At 35.7% G+C, this 9,620-nt stretch overlaps 1 long non-coding RNA gene across 1 annotated transcript in view; it reads right to left on the bottom strand.

The window, feature by feature from the left end:
* Positions 1–945: 945 nt before the first annotated feature.
* The window catches only part of LOC110831952 (uncharacterized), a 43,578-nt gene continuing 34,903 nt past the window's right edge, over positions 946–9,620 (bottom strand). The window contains exons 2-4 of the long non-coding RNA XR_002543759.2: positions 3,355–3,497; positions 1,863–2,127; positions 946–1,530 (exon numbers count right to left, since the gene is read on the bottom strand). This is a non-coding gene — a long non-coding RNA (uncharacterized LOC110831952). The remainder of the gene's footprint in view (positions 1,531–1,862; positions 2,128–3,354; positions 3,498–9,620) is intronic.

The raw sequence follows: 9,620 nt of genomic DNA, 5'->3' as shown, positions 1-9,620 counted from the left end.
TGTCAAACGCACATAAATGGGACACTAGATAGACTCTAGGAATCACGTAAATGAAACTATTATTAATATTACTGTATTTTCTGAAAATATTGGAACGGGTTGTAATGTGATAGTTTATATCTATACATTGACTTTTTTTCCCTGTAGTTGAACAGGTTTCGATAAAACTTAATATATTATAAACTAGTAATATTAAGAAAGGAGTCCCCAGGTACCAACTTAATAGGAGGGTGAGTGGAACCCACAGCCGGTCTGGACTCGGCAGCGCACAGAAGAAATCTCTTGTGCCATGCCTGGAATAGAATGTAAGTAGCCCAGCTCGTAGCCTGTCACCATACCGACTGTAATTCCCGGATACTTTATAGTCTAGGGATGGGAAAATATTTTCCATTGGCTGGGGTATTTCGTAATATCCTAGGAAAATTTCCTGCAGTTACAAAGACGTTAAATAGTACTGTACTCACATTATTAAATTTACTGAATATACTTTATAAATGCAAAAATATATAAAAATAAAGGTAGGCCTGCTTTAAAAGTTACCCCCTATTACGTGATTTTTAACTGTCATTTTACCATGTACCATTCATCGAGTGCTTGATGCAGATTCGATAGTGTCGAAAGACGCTAAGGAGTCATCAGTAAAGCAGACCACGCCGTTAAGTCGTGAAACGTATAATACCTTAATTACAACAAAGCAGAAGAAGAACAAAGAAGAATCGGTTTACTTATATTAAACACATAAAAGTTTTGTTACAAAGGTAAGCACAATATAGATACTGCACACGTTCAAAAATTGCTTTACTTATCAGTACTATTTTTGTCTTATCAAATAATATAAAAAATAAAATTTAATAAGCATAAAATCAAGATCTAGTTCTCTATATCATATTATGTAGAACATATTGTACTCGTTCAAGAAGATTTATTTTCAGAACTCTGGTAACTTACAATTTGGGGTTAATGTCAAATATTAAATTCACTTGACAATTTTTAATTCCAACACCTCAATATCAAATTTAAATACAATGTTTTATTCGGTGATGAACACAAGGCTCTTACTACATCCCTCTGATACGTTCATGTTACTCACTTTGAACGACGAATTCTCTTTAAAAACTACAATGAGACATAAAAAATATAATTTTATAACACAGGTCAATTTCTAAAGAAATATCTTGATGACCAAGCGAAAGCTATGAATTACAAATCATCACCTCTTGATCAAATGATTTTGCTTATATCGCTTTTGCAACCTTCTCATTGTGTGCTGCAAAGCCAGAACATTCATAAGGCTAATTATCGGAGATGAAGCGCCATTAGATTCACTGGTTCCATCGACCGAAGCAATGATAATCATTTATATCTCTGTAGCATGCCATCTGCTGTAATAGCCCAATTATTCACTCCCTGTCTGACTGACATCCCATGATCAATGACACAGGGTCCGGATTGCAAGAACCGTTCCTTCCAATTACCTTTGTTCTCCTTCTTTACCCCGCTGTCGTGTATCTGTCCGTCTGTCCCATAAGACTACCAAATTTAAAAAGAAAGAATGGGAGGATGGGTGAACGAAATAGGCCAGAGAAGCAATTTAAATTAAAATTTAAGCGATCAGGCATCACAAGAAACTGCATAACTTTTAGTCTCTATAAGATATTATTAGGGCGATCAAATAAAAATTCATTCTTATATTTAACGTTTAGTGTACAAATATTTTTTATTTTAGATCGAGTGCTTTACTCTTCATTTCCTATATAATCATTATATTTTGGGATTTCTTTAGTTTGGACATTTTTATTTTAATTAGTTTATTTTGTTTTACGCATAAAAATACTAATGTACCACATAATTCAACCATTTACCTTAGAACTGGCGTGCGTCTGTATTTTCTCAGTACCGCTATTGCACCATGTGTTTACTTATCCGTGGTTTTTGTTTTAAAGACACGCCTCCAAATTTGTGAGAACTGTTTTGAAGTGGTTTGCTGTTGTTTCCGTGAGTGTGGTTACGTGATTCTCTTTGAAGTTGACTGCTCGTTATTCGCGGTGTCAGTTTGATTTGAAAATATTGATTCTTCCGTTTATTCAAATTATTTGCAGGGTTTTTTTTCCTTTCCGTACAAAGTTCCTAAAATGAGGGCATAACGGTTTTCGATTAATTCGATATTGAAGATTAAGAGTTTTCATGTGAACTTAATTTTACCTCTTACAGATCAATTACAGTCGTTGTTTCACGTAAAGCTCAAATCGACATTTATCAGTTGTGTAATATATAAATAATTCATTTGTTGCTGGGGTGAGAGATAGCCTTTTATTATATGTGTGAACTCGGTAAGGGTGTTTCTGGAAACTGCATGTATCTAATTTTGATTCCATGTTCAAATTTGTTATTTACAGGTTCATTTCACTCAACAGAGCTGAGGTACCAAGAACAAGGATACGCATCTAATTATTCTTATTATTGCTGTTGTTACGCGATTTTCAGTGAACCTAAGGAAAGAATTTGGAGTGTAGACATTAATGTGCATTTTGGTGGTAATTTCATAAGAAGTGGTTTGAGGAACAATTGTTGGTGTGCTGCTAAAGGGACGAGATATACGACAGTCAAAACTACTTTTGTGTCTTGCTGTAAAAGAATTAACGATCTTAATTGAATAAAATATAAGTTTCTTTTCTTCGAACGTAAGTTTGTCTTCTTATAATGCAGAACCTGTATCAAACCTCGGAGCCAACATTAAAAATGTTTTCAAAAGAAAATAATAAAAAGGGAAATAAGAAATTATAAATGGGTCTCTGTTAACGTTGAAAGCCGTAAACTTTGCCCTCTGTGACGTCACGCCCCCCACTGCCTGCAGAACCTCTTCACTATGGCAACCGTGGAGAGTAAAATCGGACTAAGATACTGATCACAGGGATAAAGTAACAGCCTACAATTACACGCAATGTTCAATTCGTTCGACTACGTCTAATTGACTTCATAGCGCAGAATGTTTCTGCAAAAGTTTGTATGACTAATTAACCTGCTTTTATGGAACTCGATGGCCCATACCACGTTCCCAAGACCCCACCGACAGACTCTGTCCTCAGCCCGTTTTATCCAGTGTGAACTTTTACATTTAATTTCCTTAAAATCCGTTTTAATATCATCTTCATGGTCTCATTTCTTGAGGTCTTCCAATTAAAATTGCGTCTGAATGTCTCATCTCCCATTCTCTTACTATAAATCTCGTCCTTACAATTGCCTTAATTTCATTACCATAATAATATTCGATAAAGTGTATCCCTACAAGTAATTGTCTCAATCCTCCTGTTACATATTCTTTTTCAGAAACAAAATATTCCTTATATTCCTTACCTCCAATAGTGTATCTCGTGTTCCGAGTGACTTTCAGGTTTGGAACGGCAGTACAGGTTTAAACCACTATGCGTCCTTTCAAGCTGTTAACGTTCGTTGATTAATTCGTTTAAAATTGATTCAGCTGCACTGATGATTCCAGACTGTCAACAAATGGAACCCAAATGCAATAATACAGCTAAAAAAAATTCTAACATAAATTAGGTTGTATGATTTCGAACTCCACCAAACATATATGTGTAAACATGGATATAATGTTAACAATAATAAAAAGACCCGCATAAATTAAGCAGCAGACCAGTCGAGAGACGTTGCTGTATGCAGCTATTGGCTCCGCTAACATAAGATACGTATCTTCAATAAATTAACATGCATAGGCCTAACACTAATAAACAACGCCTGTGCATACGTCTTTCTTCTAGTCCTCACCCGAGTACATCATTCCACTCTTGTAATAATTTAAACTGTTACGTACAACTTTGTGAATTAATTAGCGACATAACACGGTCGTCAACGGGACTTCCTTTTAAATAAACTGCGTTTAAATAATGAAATAGATTGTTTATTATGACAGACTTTACACACAGGCCTATTACCGTTGATAACTTGTCCATTATTTGTTGCTGTGCCACCTCAGTGATCGATTTATGCATTAACTAAATTTATGTAGCACAGTCCTTGAGCAGCTGACAGTCGCTCAGCTACTCAAAAATTCCCCGCACTTTAAGGAACCCGAAAATTAATTATCGTGTTCTCAACAGCCTCCCAGTAGACCGTGTCCAGTGGTAGATCAATCCACTCCACACCGTCCCAACCCACTTCCGTAAGATTCATTTTAATATTATTCCCATTTACGCCTAGATTATCAGGTATCCCACCTAAAATTTTGTGAGCATTTCTCATCTACCCCACACGCGTCACATATCCCACCCCTACCACTCTCTTTGATTTGATCATCATAACAGTTGGTAAAGAGCAGGCTTCAAATTATGGACCTCTTCATACGCCATTTTCTATAGCCCTCGCCTTTTCACCCCTCTTTGGACCAAATATTCCCCACAGCACACTTCTCAAACTTTCTTTAAATGTGTTCTTCCTTGATGTAAAGTATCAAGTTCACACCCACGAAAAACAAGAGATGAAACAAAAGTTTTGGAAATTTTAATGTTTACGTTTTTAACTCTTTAAAGCCGAAGATCGCCTAATAACCTCACATATTAAGTTGAAATTTCGGGTTTACATGTTTGATTATGTTTATGAACTGATAAACCTAACTACGTAGCGTGGTGTCTGTAGTGTGCCTTTGTGTGCAACAAACAGAGCTCTCAGCCTTTCTCAAATAAATAAACATCAAAGCCAATGAAGTATGTAAAATGGAAACTCTTTCCACTCTTGTTACAATGTTAAACTGTTTCGTCTCTATTGCCACTTTACAGTGAGAGGCGTTATTTCCTAGCGTTGTAATGCGCCGGGGGGAAACGCAGTACATCAAGTTGTAATGTGTTACTAAGGGTAGGGCTGTAGGAAACATCTCAGTGACGGGGATAAAGCTACAATAAACACACGATATATAGTATGGTCGAATCAAGGCAGACCTTCTCACTCGGAACATGAGTGGCATACCGTCATGAAACAATGTAGTGGTAAGATAATCATGAATGGTGAACAGAACGAGGCGGTTTTGAATATTTTATCAAAACATACTCCTGAAGAAAATTTGAAAAAAAATGTTTAAAAAACAGCCAGAGTAGCTAGTAACCTGGCTGAGATACGAACCCGATACCGCTACATTAATCAGTTCGGTTTTAGGGAGATAAACATGGCCTCTTCAAGAAATTGACTCACAATCATGTAAAAAAACCTGGTGGAGCGATGCCACTTGGTGAAGGTAAGTATAGATGATTGCTATGATAAGGACTGAATTAAGTTATCCATGACAGAGTCCCGAAAGGCGTACGGGTTCCATAATACCTAGGAGTCTTGTCACGTGGTTGGATTGGCAGGCAATGGGTGAAATACTAAATGCGTAAACTCAATGAAAAGATCACTTGGAAGACACATACGTAAATGGAGGATAATATTAAAAGGGATTCAATAGTGTATACGTGCGTGGAGTGGATTCAACTGGCTCAGATAATAATGAAACATCATGTTCTGTAAAAGGCAGGGAAACTTTCGACCAACTAAGTTACTATGAGCTTTTTTAAGAAAGCCCCTACTCCAGTGAGTCATGTTCTTCCTTTACGAGGTCTTTCAATATGAACTATACCTTTTTTAGCTCAGAATGTGTTTGACTTTCTTCTAGTAAAGTAATTGTTTCGTAGCCTGTAACAGCACATAGGGCATGCTGTCATCATTTCTTGTTAGGCCTAATTTAATTTCATCACATTGTATCCCACTTCTATATTTCTCTGCTAAAACCTAGGTATCACTTTAATATAATATTGTAGTAAAAATATTATATTCCGCTTCATATATTGGTTTACCTCTCAAAATAATACAACAACCAAACATACTAATTGGAACTAATGTAATCAATTTTTATATCTTTATTATTTGGAATACTATAACAAATTTAACATAATTAAAATGTGTAACTCTCTGAAGCCCAAGCTCATGTACATAATATTTATAGATCCAGCGCTTACCTGAAAGAGAACACATCGAAAATACAACGAGATGTAACGAATCCTTCAGTACTTAAGCGTGTTAATCCTTCAGCCCGTCGTTTAACAATCAAATTTCATTTGTCCGTCAGTCGACAGATACAATTACTGGCAACAGAGCAAATATAATACAAGTCTGGAAAAGGAAATTAATTTTGCATTTTCTAATAACATGTATTTAAATTAATAACGAAATAATCTGAAACTAAACTGGACCTATATTAATACAATAAAAACAGTAGCTTCCAAAGGAAAGAAACAGTTCATTAAGTTATAAAACTCTGTTACATGGCAGATAATGTGTGAATTTAGTAGGAAATCCTACAGCCAGATAGTGGAGAAAGATTGTAGAATCAAATGAGAATGATTTACAGATACTTTAATAAAATAATATTTAGGGATAGGCCCAATTATTTGAAATTATACAAAATATTACTTAGACAAATAGTGAAATACAAATGACACGTGGACATGCGGTGACACAAAACAACAGAAGCAGAAGAAAATAGAATTACGAAGATCTTTAGCTGAATATTCACCGATTTGACAAAACGTAAAAACTGAAACACAAGAGAACCATAAGGACGATAAATCGGTTGAAGAGATTGAAAACTCATGCGGACAGATTGGATGACGACAGGAGGACAAGGGTGAGACTGAATGATAAGCTTACATGTAGAGGGTAAGAGGAAGAAAAGCTGGAAGGGATTTTCGAGGCAGAAAAGGCAATGATTCGGTTAATACGTGAAGATAAAGCGATTTTTTAAAATAAACCCTCGTAAGTAACGTGGCAAAGTTGCTCCAGTACTAAGCACCACGCTATCAACACGTACAGGGATGTGGAGGTAAATCTACACGCCTAGAGAGCGTTTTAGTAGCAGGATAATGAAGAAAAGTACGTAACGAGGAGTACTATTCATCAAATATTAAAGGCAGATGTATGGGCTGAACAAGTAGCACACATGAGCAAGATGACAAAGTCACCTGGAGGATAGCGTAACTTGTGACACCTGGGTTTCGATTAGAGGATAATATTAAACGGATCTGAGACTGTGGACTGGATTAATCTAGATCATAATAGAATCAAATTGCGGATTCTTCCGAATACAATAACGAACCTTCAGGTTCAGAAAAGACGGAGAATATTTTGAAATCTTAGCGAATATTAGACTCTCAAGGACTCTTCCTTTGAGTGAAAGTCCTGTTTGGTAAGAACGCACAAATGTCTTACTGAGATATAGGTCACTCATGCACGTTTACGCTTTATCTTGTTCCAACTTCATCATCGTGACACAGGCCCAAACAGCAAGGATCAATTTGAACTCTGCAGGGGTGTAGAACCCTCGAGACGGGGGAAAACTTTCTGATATATATTTTATTATTAAATATAATAAATTGTATACACAACCAACAACAACAACATATCCTGCTGGTATAACTTTACAAGTCCCTCCCCCTACCTATAGCAAAGACAATTTATGATACTGAGAATGGGGCACTTTATAACGAAAATCTTAATGCAAAAAATAATAAATATACAGTGTACAATATATTAGCTTTCATGGTGCACACAGATGCCCTCCCACGAACATAGTGCAGATTCAGTTTAAGAGAATAAGTGGAACAAGCAAAAACCTATTATTCTCCAATGTTAATGTTTATTTAATTCCACTGCATGAAATTTATTACTAAGTCACTCTCCATTTTTTGAAAAGTCATGCGTTGCTGCTTAATTGCTAGTCAGTATAAATAAATCTTAATGAATGAATACATCAAATTTAGTAACTGAACATTATACTTGCGAACACATGTCTGTTTTTCAATTACAAGTTCTGTAAAGAAACCAAAGAGACACTGTAACATATTGTGAAACATGTTGATTCTAATATTATTTCAACGTACCAAAAGTTCAAGTGTTAATTCTGAAATCAGGAAACTTACCTTCTGAATTTGTACCCTTCAGTCTACACTGTCTTTCATTCCTGACATGGAATTAAACCTTACCATAATTAAGATAATTAGCTTGGATATTATTTACTTACAATTACGTCAATATAACAATTAAAAAACTGTCCACTTTCTGTTTCCACTCCATTACTTACTTTGTTAATACACTGTGTTGATTACACAATACAGGCGACAGCCACGCCGTGAACAATTCCACCTTAAGTATGAACTTTATTTGAAAATCTAACATCTTTTAATAGAAATTTTTACTCCTGTACGTCTATATAAAACATTAATTGCCTAAATTAATTTCAAATTAATTACAAGAAATTCCACTATGATCGCAATGTTCCCATGGTGTTGGTCGGTACATCCATCATATGCTTTCTTAAAAGAAATTTAGCAAATAAAATTTAAAACGACCTTGTCAAGCCGTAGGCCTATCAAATGTCAGACTCAAAACTATCTAAAAGGAGCAGAGTCTTTGGTGTATTACGTAATATTGACACTCACAACAACTACGAAAATAAGAAAATTTAAATACAGTTATAGTACGAAGATGGCTGTTTGTTGGAATGTTAACCTGTGCAGTCTGGTAGAAAATGACCGACGTTTCAGTGATGCTTGCTGCCTCCAACATTATCTTACTGATTCCTACTGGCCATTGGCCTACACTGTGAGAAAGATAGTAAGCCCATGTTTAATCACGTTTCAATTCAGTCTGACAGTGCTTTGGCTGCGTCATCAAGAGTTGATTCTGTGGGCTCGACATTAGTCAAGTAAATACAAAAATTAATTTTCTTTCCACTTTGCGAAAAAGACTACATAAAAGGACATTCAGATTTCCCGTCTCTGTGAAGTTCAAGAGAACAGAAAAACAGACACTAACAAAGTTCTCCTTTAATTTCAAAGAACAAATAGTCAGAACACACGCTGTGTGGGACAAATTGCTATTAGAGTTAATTAAGAAAATCAACTTTTCTTAACATTAGAAACGTACTTGATGCAGAATATATTCATGCAGCTATAATAAACCTAGAGCTACAAATACGTTCTAGTGAAAGTTTCCGTTTTTGCCCGATTTTTTTAATAAACTGTAGCTGTCCTAGACCTACAGAATTAATGCAACAGTTTGTTAATTGCGACAAACATATTGATATATATTCCCTTTAATCAGTTTCCGTTATTTACAAATGTGGGGCAGCGTTGAACGATAGGTAAGCAAACATCGCTTTTGCACCATAAAGCCTGTTATTGTCGCCTAGGAACCTAACTAGAAGAGAAGATACTGAGAAAACTTGAAACGATTATATTTATATTGGCCTGCAGGCCTATGGCTGAAGCTATCTTAGCTCCATCACCTGAATTATAACAGTACGCTTATGCAGTTAAAACCTGCTTAACCCTACAAAAGAGCACCTAGAGATTTAAGAATTTATCATTTAACACAGACACGTGACTTTACTTGGTCACTCCAGGAAAATATTGTGACAGTACATTCACGCCATAAGCGGTTTCAGCCACATTCTTCCCAGTTATTCGATCACTAGGTCTAGGATATAATTCTCCCATTTGATACGCTATCTAAGTCTACAGACGATGATAAATAAACTATGAAACTAATCCACAGTGCATGTAACACTTAATGCATTT

Source organism: Zootermopsis nevadensis, unplaced genomic scaffold (genome assembly GCF_977971745.1).
Source record: "Zootermopsis nevadensis isolate Lab colony 2312 unplaced genomic scaffold, Znev_1.0 Znev_ptg000024l, whole genome shotgun sequence".
In the NCBI taxonomy this organism is placed as follows: domain Eukaryota; kingdom Metazoa; phylum Arthropoda; class Insecta; order Blattodea; family Termopsidae; genus Zootermopsis; species Zootermopsis nevadensis.
Note: the sequence above shows the minus strand (reverse complement) of the source record. Positions and strands in the feature narration are given on the sequence as shown.